General features: G+C 49.1%; 1 long non-coding RNA gene, 1 other non-coding gene and 2 pseudogenes across 2 annotated transcripts in view; all 4 read left to right on the top strand.

Moving 5' to 3' along the window:
• The first annotated feature begins 856 nt into the window (after positions 1-856).
• Positions 857-13,463, top strand: part of LOC124894706 — a 14,095-nt gene continuing 1,488 nt past the window's right edge. Inside the window, exon 1 of the long non-coding RNA XR_007051314.1 lies at positions 857-1,595. This is a non-coding gene — a long non-coding RNA (uncharacterized LOC124894706). The remainder of the gene's footprint in view (positions 1,596-13,463) is intronic.
• Positions 1,822-5,520, top strand: LOC124894709 (annotated as a pseudogene).
• LOC124894710 lies at positions 8,311-8,466 on the top strand. The gene has a single exon (XR_007051316.1). It is a non-coding gene; the product is annotated as a 5.8S ribosomal RNA (ribosomal RNA).
• LOC124894708 lies at positions 8,696-11,845 on the top strand (annotated as a pseudogene).

The following is a 13,463-nucleotide window of genomic DNA, read 5'->3' as shown; positions in this document are numbered from 1 at the left end:
CGGGATTCTCGGATGCGGTAGACGCAGTGGGCATGGGGACTTCATCGACTCCTATCTGCCTTGTACGATGCTCCTTACAAACAATGGTCGCGCTCGCCTTGAATCCGTCTGCGCCCTCACGGGCAGGCCAGGCTAATGCGACATCGGCATCGATGAGGAATGCTACCTGGTTGATCCTGCCAGTAGTCATATGCTTGTCTCAAAGATTAAGCCATGCATGTGTAAGTATGAATAAATTCAGACTGTGAAACTGTGAATGGCTCATTAAATCAGTTATAGTTTGTTTGATGGTATATACTACTTGGATAACCGTAGTAATTCTAGAGCTAATATGTGCAACAAACCCTGACTTCTAGAAGGGATGCATTTATTGGATAAAAGTTTGACGCGGTCTCTGCCTGTTGCTGCGATGATTCATGATAACTCGACGGATCGCACGGCCATCGTACCGGTGACGCATCATTCAAATTTTTGCCCTATCTAGTTTTGATGGTAGGATAGTGGCCTACTATGGTGGTGACGGGTGACGGAGAATTAAGGTTCGATTTCAGAGAGGGAGCCTAAGAAACGGCTACCACATCTAAGGAAGGCAGCAGGCGCGCAAATTACCCAATCCTGACATGGGGAGGTAGTGACAGTAAATAACAATACCGGGCTCAATGAGTCTGTTAATTGGAATGAGTACAATCTAAATCCCTTAACAAGGATCCATAAGAGGGAAAGTCTGGTGCCAGCAGCCGCAGTAATTCCATCTCCAATAGCGTATATTTAAGTTTTTGCAGTTAAAAAGCTTGTAGTTGAACTTTGGGATTGGCCGGCCGGTCTGCCTATGGTGTGCACCGGTCATCTCGTCCCTTCTGTCGGCGATGCGCTCCTGGCCTTAGCTGGACGGGTAGTGCCTCCGGCACTGTTACTTTGAAGAAATTAGAGTGCTCAAAGCAAGTCTACGCTCTGTATACATTAGCATGGGATAACATTATCGGATTTCGATCCTATTATGTTGGCCTTCGGGATCGGAGTAATAATTAACAGGGACAGTCGGGGGCATTCGTATTTCATAGTCAGAGAAAAAATTATTGGATTTATGAAATACGAACAACTGCGAAAGCATTTTCCAAGGATGTTTTCATTAATCAATAACGAAAGTTGGGGGCTCAAAGACGATCAGATACCGTCCTAGTCTCAACCATAAACGATGCCGACCAGGGATCGGCAGATGTTGCTTTTAGGACTCTGCCGACACCTTATGAGAAATCAAAGTTTTTGGGTTCCGAGAGAGTATGGTCGCAAGGCTGAAACTTAAAGGAATTGACGAAAGGGCACCACCAAGAGTGGAGCCTGTGGCTTAATTTGACTCAACACGGGGAAACTTACCAGGTCCAGACATAGTAAGGATTAACAGACTGAGAGCTCTTTCTTGATTCTATGGGTGGGGGTGCATGGCCGTTCTTAGTTGGTGAAGCGATTTGTCTGGTTAATTCTGTTAACGAACGAGACCTCAGCCTACTAACTAGCTATGCGGAGGTATCCCTTTGCGGCCAGCTTCTTAGAGGGACTACGGCCTTTTAGGCCGCGGAAGTTTGAGGCAATAACAGGTCGCATTGGCCCCTCGCATCGCGCATCAATCACGGGGCCCGTTGTTGTCGCAGGGAGAATACTGGACTTCCGTGCACCTCGAGCTCGCGGCTGGCCTAAATGCGAGTCCACGTCGACAGATGTCGCGGCAAGTGATGGTTGTATCTTAACTCTCTTTGTTGTCGCGGGTATAGCCCGTCGCACGTCCGGACTCCAGGACCCTTTCGCGCTTAGGCGCTCCAACCGCGACCCCAAGTCAGGCGGGATTACCCGCTGAGTTTAAGCAAATCAATAAGCGGAGGAAAAAAAACTTATAAGGATTCCCTTAATAACGGGGAGCGAACCGAGAGCAGCCCAGCCTTAGAATCGGGCAGCTCCGTCGTTCGAATTGTAGTCTGGAGAAGCGTCCTTATCGGCGGACTGGGCCCAAGTCCCCTAGCAGGGGGCGCCAGAGAGGGTGAGAGCCCCATTGTGATAGGACCCTATCGCACCATGAGGCACTCTCTACGAGTCGGGTTGTTTGGGAATGCAGCCCAAATCGGGCAGTGAATTTCGTCCATGGCTAAATACGGGTGACAGACCGATAGCGAACAGGTATCGTGAGGGAAAGATGAAAAGGACTTTGAAAAGAGAGTCAAAGAGTGATTGAAATTATCAGGAGGGAAGCGAATGCGGGCCGGCGATGCGCCCCTGTAGGATGTGAAACGGCGACGAGCCGGTCCACCGATCAACTCGGGGTGTGGACCAGCGTGGATTGGGGGGGAGACCAAAGCCAGGGCTCTCGATACGCTCATGGAATACCGTCTCCTCGATTGTGGCAGGCATTGCGCACCTCCGGCGTGCTTCGGCATCTGCACGCTCCGGACGCTGGCCTGTGGGCTCCCCATCCGAACCATCTTGAAACATGGACCAAAGAGTCTGACATGTGTGCGAGTCAATGGGTGAGTAAACCCGTAAGGCATAAGGAAGCTGATTATGGTATACCCCCGAGGGGTGCACCATCGACCGACCTTGATCTTCTGAGAAGGGTTCGAGTGTGAGCATACCTGTCGGGACCCGAAAGATGGTGAACTATGCCTGAGCGGGGCGAACCCAGAGGAAACTCTGGTGGAGGACCGTAGCGATACTTAAGTGCAAATCGTTCGTCTGACTTGGGTGTAGGGGTGAAAGACCAATCAAACGGTCTAGTAGTTGGTTCCCTTAGAAGTTTCCCTCAGGATAGCTGGAGCTCACGTACGAGTTCTATCGGGTAAAACCAATGATTAGCGACCTCGGGGGCACAACGCCCTCGACCTATTCTAGAACTTTAAATAGGTAGGACGACACGACTGCTTTGTTGAGCCGCACCACCGAATCAAGAGCTCCAAGTGGGCCATTTTTGGTAAGCAAAACTGGCGATGCGGCATAAACCGGATCTGGGTTACGGTGCCAAACTACGCGCTAACCTAGATCCCATAAGGGTGTTGGTTGATTAAGATAGCAGGACGGTGGTCATGGAAGTCAAAATCCGCTAAGAAATGTGTAACAACTCACCTGCCAGATAAACTTGCCCTGAAAATGGATGGCGTATAAGCGCGTGACCTACACCCAGCCGTCGGGGCAAGTTCCAGGCCCCAATGAGTAGGAGCGCGTGGCGGTTGCTGCAAAACCTTGGGTGCGAGCTCTGGCGGGGCGGCCGTCGATGTAAATGTTGGTGGTAGTAGCAAATATTCAAATGAGAACTTCGAAGCTCGAAGAGGGGAAATATTCATGTGAACGACACTTGCACATGGGTTAGTCGATCGTAAGGGTCGGGGGAACCCCGACAGATAGCGCGTTTCTCGCGTACTCTGAAAGGAATCGGGTTAAAATTCCTGAATCGAGACGTGGCGGTCGACGAAAATGTTAGAAAGTTCGGAGATGTCGGCTGGAGCCTCGGAAAGAGTTATCTTTTTTGTTTAACAGCCTGCCCACCCTGGAATCGGCTCAGCCGGAGGTAGGGTCTAGCGGCTGGAAGAGTACCGCACGTCGCGTGGTGTCCGGTGCGTTACCGACGACCCTTGAAAATCTAGAAGACCGAATGCCGTCCACGCCGGGTCGTACTCATAACCGCATCAGGTCTCCAAGGTGAACAACCTCTGGTCGATGAAACAATGTAGGCATGGGAAATCGGTAAAATGGATCCATAACTTCTGGAAAAGGATTGGCTCTGAGGGATGGGCACGGGGGTCCCAGTCCCAAACTCGTCGGCTGTTGGAGGACTGCTCGATCTTCTCCCGCGGAGAGAGTGGGTCCCCGCATGCCGGTTGGGGGACGAAATGGGAACGGTTCCTTCGGGGGCCTTCCCCGCACGTCGAACAGCCAACTCAGAATTGGTACGGACAAGGGGAATCCGACTGTTAAATTAAAACAAAGCATTGCGATGGTCCCAATGCATGTTCACGCACTGTGATTCTGCCCAGTGCTCTGAATGTCAAAGTGAAGAAATTCAACCAAGCGTGGGTAAATGGCGGGAGTAACTATAACTCTCTTAAGGTAGCCAAATGTCTCGTCATCTAATTAGTGACGCGCATAAATGGATTAACGAGATTCTCACTATCCCTATCTACTATCCAGCGAAACCACAGCCAAGGGAACGGGCTTGGCAGAATCAGCGGGGAAAAAAGACCCTGCTGAGCTTGACTCTACTCTGACTTTGTGAAATGACTTGAGAGGTGTAGTATAAGTGGGATCCGAAAGGCAAAAGTGAAATACCACTACTTTTAACGTTATTTTACTTATTTCATGAATCGAAAGCGGGGCACTGCCCCCCTTTTTGTACCTATGGCTTGCTCTGAGGGCCGATCCAGGCGGAAGACATTATCAGGTGGGGAGTTTAGCTGGGGCGGCACATCTGTTAAAAGATAATGCTGGTGTCCTAAGATGAATCTCAACGAGAACAAAAATATCATCTGGAGCATATGGGTAAAAGCTCGTTTGATTCTGATTACCAGTACGAATACAAACCATGAAAGCGTGGCCTAACAATCTTTTAGACCTTCGGAATTCGAAGCTAGAGGTGTCAGAAAAATTACCACAGGGATAAATGGCTTGTGGCAGCCAAGCGTTCATAGCGACGTTGCTTTTTTATCCTTCGGTGTCGGCTCTTCCTATCATTGTGAAGCAGAATTCACCAAGTGTTGGACTGTTCACCTACCAATAGGGAACATGAGCTGGGTTTAGACCATCGTGAAACAGGTTAATTTTACCCTATTGATGACAGTGTCGCAATAGTAATTCAACCTAGTACGAGAGGAACTGTTGATTCACACAATTGGTCATCGCGCTTGGTTGAAAAGCCAGTGGCGCGAGGCTACACCAAGGCACCGTGGCACCGTACACCAAGGCACCATGGCACCGGGCAGCAAGGCACCGTGGCACCATGGCATGAGGGTACCGTAGACCCATGGCACCGTGGCACCATGGCACAAAGGCACCATGGCTCCATGGCTCTATGTTACCAAGGCACCGTGGCGCCATGGCAACAACGCACCTTGGCACCATGGTACGTAGGCACCATGACGCTGTGGGGCAAAGGCACCGTGGCACCGTGGCACCATGGCACCAAGGCACCGTGGCACCATGGCACCAAGGCACCACCGTGGTAAAATCAAAAGAGCGTAAACCAACGTTCGATCATCCTTAAATTTAAATATTTTTTATCGTTACGTTATTCGTACAGATATGCACTCAATTGTTGGTTTAAGGTTACTTCATTCTAATATGCATATTTTGGGGTTGTTACTTATTTGTTGCATTCTGGGGGATTTTTCTAATGTCCCCACGTTATTTTTATATCTTTTTCAATTTCTTATTTAATATCCTTAAATTTAAATATTTTATACCGTTACGTTATACGTACACACTTGATTGTTGGTTTAAGATTAGTTCATGCGCTGGAAATATTTTCCTAATGTTTTTATATTTTTATAAATATTTTTTCTATTTTCGATTTATTTTTACTTAGTTTTTGAATTTAATAAATGACATTTGAAAAAAAATATTTTCTTAATGAATCCATGGCGAGCGCCGGTGGCCGGCGTGGGCGGCGCCCGTGTATAAGCCTCGGCGTTCCTTCATCTCCTCTGCTCCCCCAAGGGGCGGGCTATCGTGTCAAGCGGGACTTGCTTCAGCCTTGCAACGTCTGTATGGGCAGCAGCGCACGACATATATTGCTGAGCGTTGGGGCCGGTGCTGGGCGTGTATCGACGGCGTATTTGGACGCACGACGCGTGAGTTGTGTTCGGTATGTGCGGTTAGGTTGGATCCCTGCTCGAGCAGCAACATCCTGACCCGCCTGCCATCTCAGTCGTGGGGCAAGCGCCATTTAGGTTTGCTCGAAGTCGGTTTCCTGTGCTGCATACCTAATGCCCAGGCATTATCAAGTTTTATCGATCGCCTTTCGCCCCTTGCATTTCGTGCGCGAGGTAAATCGAAAGGCCGCTCTCGTGTCCCACGCCTTCCTCGCTTCATCGTACGATGTCGTGGTCCATGAGCGATGGTCGGGATTCTCAGATGCGGTAGACGCAGTGGGCATGGGGTCTTCATCGACATCTATCTGCCCTGTACGATGCTCCTTACAAACGACGGTCGCGCTCGCCTTGAATCCGTCTGTGCCCTCACGGGTAGGTTGGGCTCATGCGATGCCGGCGTCGATGAGGAATGCTACCTAGTTGATCCTGCCAGTAGTCATATGCTTGTCTCAAATATTAAGCCATGCATGTGTAAGTATGAACAAATTCAGACTGTGAAACTGCGAATGGATCATTAAATCAGTTATAGTTTGTTTGATGTTATCTACTACTCGGATAACCGTAGTAATTCTAGAGATAATACGTGCAACAAACCCCGAGTTCTAGAAAGGATGCATTTATTTGATAAAAGTTCGACGCGGGCTCTGCCCGTTACTGCGATGATTCATGATAACTCGACGGATCGCACGACCATCGTACCGGCAATGCATCATTCAAATTTTTGCCCTATCTAGTTTTGATGGTAGGATATTGGCCTACTATGGTTGTGACGGGTGATAGAGAATTAGGGTTCGATTTCGGAGAGGGAGCCTGAGAAACGGCTACCACATCCGAGGAAGGCAGTAGGCGCACAAATTACCCAATCCTGACACGGAGAGATAGTGACAATAAATAACAATATCGGGCTCAATGAGTCTGGTAATTGGAATGAGTACAATCTAAATCCCTTAACAAGGATCCATTGGAGGGAAAGTCTAGTGCCAGAAGCCGCGGTAATTACATCTCCAATAGCGTATATTTAAGTTGTTGCAATTAAAAAGCTCGTAGTTGGACTTTGGGATTGGCCAGCCGGTTCGCCCATGGTGTGCACCGGTCTTCTAGTCCCTTCTGTCGGCGATGCGCTCCTGGCCTTAACTGGCCGGGTCGTACCTTCGGCGCTATTACTTTGTAGAAATTAGAGTGCTCAAAGTAAGCCTACGCTCTGTATACATTAGCATGGGATAACATTATAGGATTTCGGTCCTATTAGGTTGGCCTTCGGGATTGGAGTAATAATTAACAGGGACAGTCGGGGGCATTCGTACTTCATAGTCAAAGAAGAAATTATGGGATTTATGAAATACGAACAACTGCGAAAGCATTTTCCAAGGATGTTTTCATTAATCAAGAACGAAAGTTTGGGGCTCGAAGACAATCAGCTACCGTCCTAGTCTCAACCATAAACGATGCCGACCAGGGATCGGCGGATGTTGCTTTTAGGACTCTGCCAGCACCTTATGAGAAATCAAAGTTTTTGGGTTTCAGGGGGAGTATGGTCGCAAAGCTGAAACTTAAAGGAATTGATGGAAGGGCACCACCAGGAGTGGAGCCTGCAGCTTAATTTGATTCAACACGGGGAAACTTACCAGGTCCAGACATAGTAAGGATTAACATACTGAGAGCTCTTTCTTGATTCTATGGGTGGTGGTGCATGGTCGTTCTTAGTTGGTGGTGCGATTTGTCTGGTTAATTCCGTTAACGAACGAGACCTCAGCCTACTAACTAGTTATGCGGAGGTATCCCTTCGCGGCCAGCTTCTTAGAGGGACTACGGCCTTTTAGGCCGCGGAAGTTTGAGGCAATAACAGTTCTGTGATGCCCTTAGATGTTTTGGGCCGCACGCGCGCTACACTGATGTATTCAACGAGTTTATAGCCTTAGCAGATAGGAACGGGTAATCTTTGAAATTTCATCGTGATGGGGATAGATCATTGCAATTGTTGGTCTTCAACGAGGAAATCCTAATAAGTGTGAGTCATCAGCTCCCGTTGACTACGTCCCTGCCCTTTGTACACACCGCCCGTCGCTCCTACCAATTGAATGATCTGGTGAAATGTTTGGATCACGGCGATGAGGGCAGTTCACTGCCCGCAACGTCGCAAGAAGTCCATTGAACCTTATCATTTAGAGAAAGGAGAAGTCATAATAAGATTTTCGTAGGTGAACCTGTGGAAGGATCATTGTCGAAACCTGCACAGCAGAACGACCCGCGAATGTGTTTAACAACTGGGGAGTCCGCGCGGGTGGGGTTCTACGGCACTCCGCACGAGCACCTTCCGCTCATCCCCGATGCGAGCGCGTGCATCGGGCGACTAACGAACCCCGGCGCGGAAAGCACCAAAGAATAGTTAAATTGATTGCCTGCCCCTTGCACCCCATCCGCGAAGTACGTTGGGGGTACCTGTGCTTCTTTTGTAAACAAAAATGACTCTCGACAATAGATATCTCGGCTCTCGCATCGATGAAGAACGTAGCGAAATACGATACTTGGTGTGAATTGCAAAATCCCGTGAACCATTGAGTCTTTAAACGCAAGTTGCGCCCGAAGCCATTAGGCCGAGGCCACATCTTCCTGGGCGTCATGCATCGCGTTGCCCCCTCGTATCGTGCATCAATCACGGGGCGCGTTGTTGTCGCGGGGCGGATACTGGCCTCCCGTACACTTCGAGCTCGCGGCTGGCCTAAATGCGAATCCACGTCGACGGACGTCGCGGCAAGTGATGGTTGTATCTTAACTCTCTTTGTTGTTGCGGGTATAGCCCATCGCGCGTCCGGACTCCAGGACCCTTTCGCGCTTAGGCGCTCCAACTGCGACCCCAGGTCAGGCGGGATGACCCGCTGAGTTTAAGCATATAAATAAGCAGAAGAAAAGAAACTTACAAGGATTTCCTTAGTTATGGCAAGCGAACCGAGAACAGCCCAGCCTTAGAATCGGGCGGCTCTATCGTCCGAATTATAGTCTGGAGAAGCGTCCTCAGCGGCGGACCGGGCCCATGTCCCCTGGAAGGGGGCGCCAGAGAAGGTGAGAGCCCCATTGTGCCAGGACCCTGCCGCACCATGAGGCACTGTCTACGAGTTAGGTTGTTTGGGAATGCAGCCTAAATCGGGCGGTGAATTTCGTCCAAGGCTAAATACGGGCGACAGACCGATAGCGAATAAGTACCGCAAGGGAAAGATGAAAAGGACTTTGAAGAGAGAGTCAAAGAGAGCTTGAAATTATCGGGAGGGAAGCGAATGGGGGCCGGTGATGCACCCCGGTTGGATGTCGACCGGCGATGAGCCGGTCCGCCGATCGACTCGGGGCGTGGACCAGTATGGATTGGGCGGCAGCCAAAGTTGGGGCTCTCGATACGCTCGTGGAACGCCATCTGCTCAATTATGGCAGGCATTGTGCGCCTCCGGCGTACTTCGGTATCTGCACGCTCCGGCCGCTGGCCTGTGGGCTCCCCATTCGACCCGTCTTGAAACATAGACCAAGGAGTCTGACATGTGTGCAAGTCAACGGGCGAGTAAACCCGTAAGGTGTAAGGAAGCTGATTGGTGGTATACCCCCAAGGGGTGTACCACCGACCGACCTTGATCTTCTGATAAGGGTTCGAGTGTGAGCATACCTGTCAGGACCCGAAAAATGGTGAACTATGCCTGAGCGGGGCGAAGCCAGATAAAACTCTGGTGAAGGACCGCAGCGATACTGAAGTGCAAATCGTTCGTCTGACTTGGGTGTAGGGGCGAAAGAATAATCAAACCGTCTAGTAGTTGGTTCCCTCAGAAGTCTCCCTTAGGATAGCTGGAGCTTGCGTGCGAGTTCTATCGGGTAAAACCAATGATTAGCGGCCTCGGGGGCGCAACACCCTCGATCTATTCTCAAACTTTAAATAGGTAGGACGGCACGGCTGGTTTGTTGAGCCTCGCCACGGAATCAAGAGCTCCAAGTGGGCCATTTTTGGTAAGCAAAACTGGCGATGCGGTATGAACCGGATCCGGGTTACGGTGCCAAACTATTCGCTAACCTAGATCCCACAAAGGGTATTGGTCGATTAAGATAGCAGGACGGTGGTCATGGAAGTCGAAATACGCTAAGGAGTGTGTAACAACTTACCTGCTGGATAAACTAGCCCTGAAAATGGATGGCGCTTAAGCGCGCGACCTACACCTAGCCGTCGGGGCTAGTTCCAGGCCCCGATGAGTAGGAGGGCATCGCGATCGCTGCAAAACCTTGGGTGCTAGCCCGGGCGGAGTGGCCGTCGGTGCAGATATTGGTGGTAGTAGCAAATATTCAAATGAGAACTTCGAAGGTCGAAGAGGGGAAAAGTTCCATGTGAACGGCACTTGCACATGGATTAGTCGATCGTAAGGGTCAGGGGAACCCCGACAGATAGCGCGTTTCGCGCGTACTCCGAAAGAGAATTGGGTTAAAATTCCTGAATCGGGATGTGGCGGTCGACGACAACGTTAGAAAGTCCAGAGACGTCGGCGAGAGCCTCGAGAAGAGTTATCTTTTTTGTTTAACAGCATGCCCACCCTGGAATCAGCTCAGCCGGAGGTAGGGTTTAGCGGCTGAAAGAGCACAGCACGTCCCGTGGTATCCGGTGCGCTACCGGCGGCCCTTGAAAATCTAGAGGACCGAATGTCGTACACGCCTGGTCGTACTCATAACCGCATCAGGTCTCCAAGGTGAACAATCTCTGGTTGATGGAACAATGTAGGCAAGGAAAGTCGGTAAAATAGATCCGTAACTTCTGGAAAAGGATTGGCTCTGAGGGATGGGCACGGGGTCCCAGTCCCAAACCCGTCGGCTGTTGGTGGACTGCTCGATCTTCTCCCGCGGCAAGAGCGGGTCCCCGCATGTCGGTTGGGGGACAGACTGGGAACGGTTCTTTCGGGGGCCTTCCCCGCGCGTCGAACATACAACTCAAAACTGGTACGGACAAGGGGAATCCGACTATTTAATTAAAACAAAGCATTGCGATGGTCCCAACGGATGTTCACGCATTGTGATTTCTATCCAGTGCTCTGAATGTCAAAGTGAATAAATTCAACCAAACTCGGGTAAATGGCGGGAGTAACTATGACTCTCTTAAGGTAGCCAAATGCCTCGTCATCTAATTAGTGACGTGGATGAATGGATTACCGAGATTCCCACTGTCCCTGTCTACTATCCAGCAAAACCACAGTCATGGGAACGGGCTTGGCAGAATCAGCGGGAAAAGAAGACCCTGCTGAGCTTAACTCTACTCCGACTTTGTGAAATGACTTAAGAAGTGTAGCATAAGTGGGAGCCGAAAAGCGAAAGTGAAATGCCACTACTTTTAACGTTATTTTACTTATTCCGTGAATCAGAAGCGGGGTACTGCCCCTCTTTTTGTACCCAAGGCTCTCTCTGCGGGCCGATCCATGTGGAAGACATTGTCAGGTGGGGAGTTTGGCTGGGGTGGCACATCTGTTAAAAGATAATACTGGTTTCCTAAGATGAGCTCAACGTGAATAAAAATATCATGTGGAATATATGGGTAAAAGCTCGTTTGATTCTGACTACCAGTACGAATACGAACTATGAAAGCGTGGCCTAACAATCTTTTAGACCTTCGAAATTCGAAGCTAGAGGTGTCAGAAAAGTTACCACAGGGATAACTGGCTTGTGGCAGCCAAGCGTTCATAGCGACGTTGCTTTTTTATTCTTCGATGTCGGCTTTTCCTATCATTGTGAAGCATAATTCACCAAGTGTTGGACTGTTCACCCACCAATAGGGAACATGAGCTGGGTTTAGACCGTCATAAGACAGGTTAGTTTTACCCTACTGATGACAGTGCGCAGTAGTAATTCAACTTAGTACGAGAGGAATTGTTGATTCACACAATTGGTCATCGCGCTTGGTTGAAAAGCCAGTGGCGCAAAGCTAAACCAAGGCACCGTGGCACCGAGGTATGATGGCATCGTGGCACCGTGCACCAAGGCACCGTGGCACTGGGCAGCAAGGCACCGTGGCACCATGGCACGAAGGCACCGTGGCATCATGGCACCATGGCATGAAGGCACTATGACACCATGGCACAAAAGGCACCATAGATCCATGTCACCATGACACCAAGGAACCGTGGGGCACCAAGGCATCGTGGGGCACCTTGGCACCGTAGCACCATGGCACCAAGGCACCGTGGCACCAAGGCACCATGGCACCAAAGCACCATGACACCGTGGCACCATAGCACCAAGGTACCACCGTGCCAAAATCAAAAGAGCGTAAACCTACGTTCGATCATCCAAATATTTTCCTGACATTTATCCATCTTCCTCACCGTTGCATGCTCATTTTTTTACATATCCGCTCTAATTATTTATTTTAAATATATTTCAATGTTACCTCATATGTTGTGACAATTTTCTTAATTTCCCGTCGCCTTTTTTTCAAATTTTTATTTAATATCCTTAAATTTAAATATTTTATATCGTTACGTTATTCGTACAGATATGCACTCTATTGTTGGTTTAAGGTTACTTCATTCTTATATGCATATTTTGGGGTTGTTACTTATCTGTTGCATTTTCGGCGATTTTCCTAATGTCCCCACGTAATTTTTATATTTTTTTTTAATTTTTTATTTAATATTCTTAAATTTAAATATTTTATACCGTTACGTTATACGTACAAATATTCACTCGATTGTTGGTTTAAGGTTAGTTCATGCGCTGGAAATATTTTCCTAATGTTTTTATATTTTTATAAATATTTTTTCTACTTTTGATTTATTTTTACTTAGTTTTTGAATTTTCATAAATGATATTTGAAAAAAAATATTTTCTTAATGAATCCGCGGCGAGCGCCGACGGCCGGCGAGGGCGGCGCCCGTGGATAAACCTCGGCGTTCCTTCATCTCCTCTGCTCCCCCCAAGGGCGGGCTATCGTATCAAGCGGGACTTGCTTCAGCCTTACAACGTCCGCATGGGCAGCAACGCACGACATATATTGTTGAGCATTGGGGCCGGTGCTGGGCGTGCATCGACGGAGCATTTGGATGCACGACGCGTGAGTTGTGTTCGGTATGTGCGGTTAGGTTGGATCCCTGCTTGAGCAGCAACGTCCTGACCCGCCTTCCATCTCAATCGTGGGGCAAGCGCAATTTAGGTTTGCTCGAAGTCGGTTTCTTGTTCTGCATACCTAATGCCCAGGCATTATCAAGTTTTATCGATCGCCTTTCGCCCCTCGCATTTCGTGCACGGGGTGAATCAAAAGGTCTCCCTCGTGTACCACGCCTTGCTCGATTTATCGTGTGATATCGTGGTCCACGAACGGCGGTCGGGATTCTCGGATGCGGTAGACGCAGTGGGCATGGGGTCTTCATCGACTCCTAACTGCCCTGTACGATGCTCTTTGCAAACGATGGTCGTGCTCGCCTTGAACCCGTCTGTGCCCTCACAGGCCGATGTCGATAAGGAATGCTACCTGGTTGATCCTGCTTGTATTCACATGCTTGTCTCAATGACTAAGCCATGCATGTGTAAGTATGAACAAATTCAGACTTTGAAACTGCGAATGGCTCATTAAATCAGTTATAGTTTATTTGATGGTATCTAATACTC

The sequence above is a fragment of the Capsicum annuum genome, unplaced genomic scaffold (genome assembly GCF_002878395.1).
Source record: "Capsicum annuum cultivar UCD-10X-F1 unplaced genomic scaffold, UCD10Xv1.1 ctg77016, whole genome shotgun sequence".
In the NCBI taxonomy this organism is placed as follows: Eukaryota; Viridiplantae; Streptophyta; class Magnoliopsida; order Solanales; family Solanaceae; genus Capsicum; species Capsicum annuum.
The sequence above is the reverse complement of the archived record's forward strand: the minus strand, read 5'-3'. Positions and strand labels throughout refer to the sequence as shown.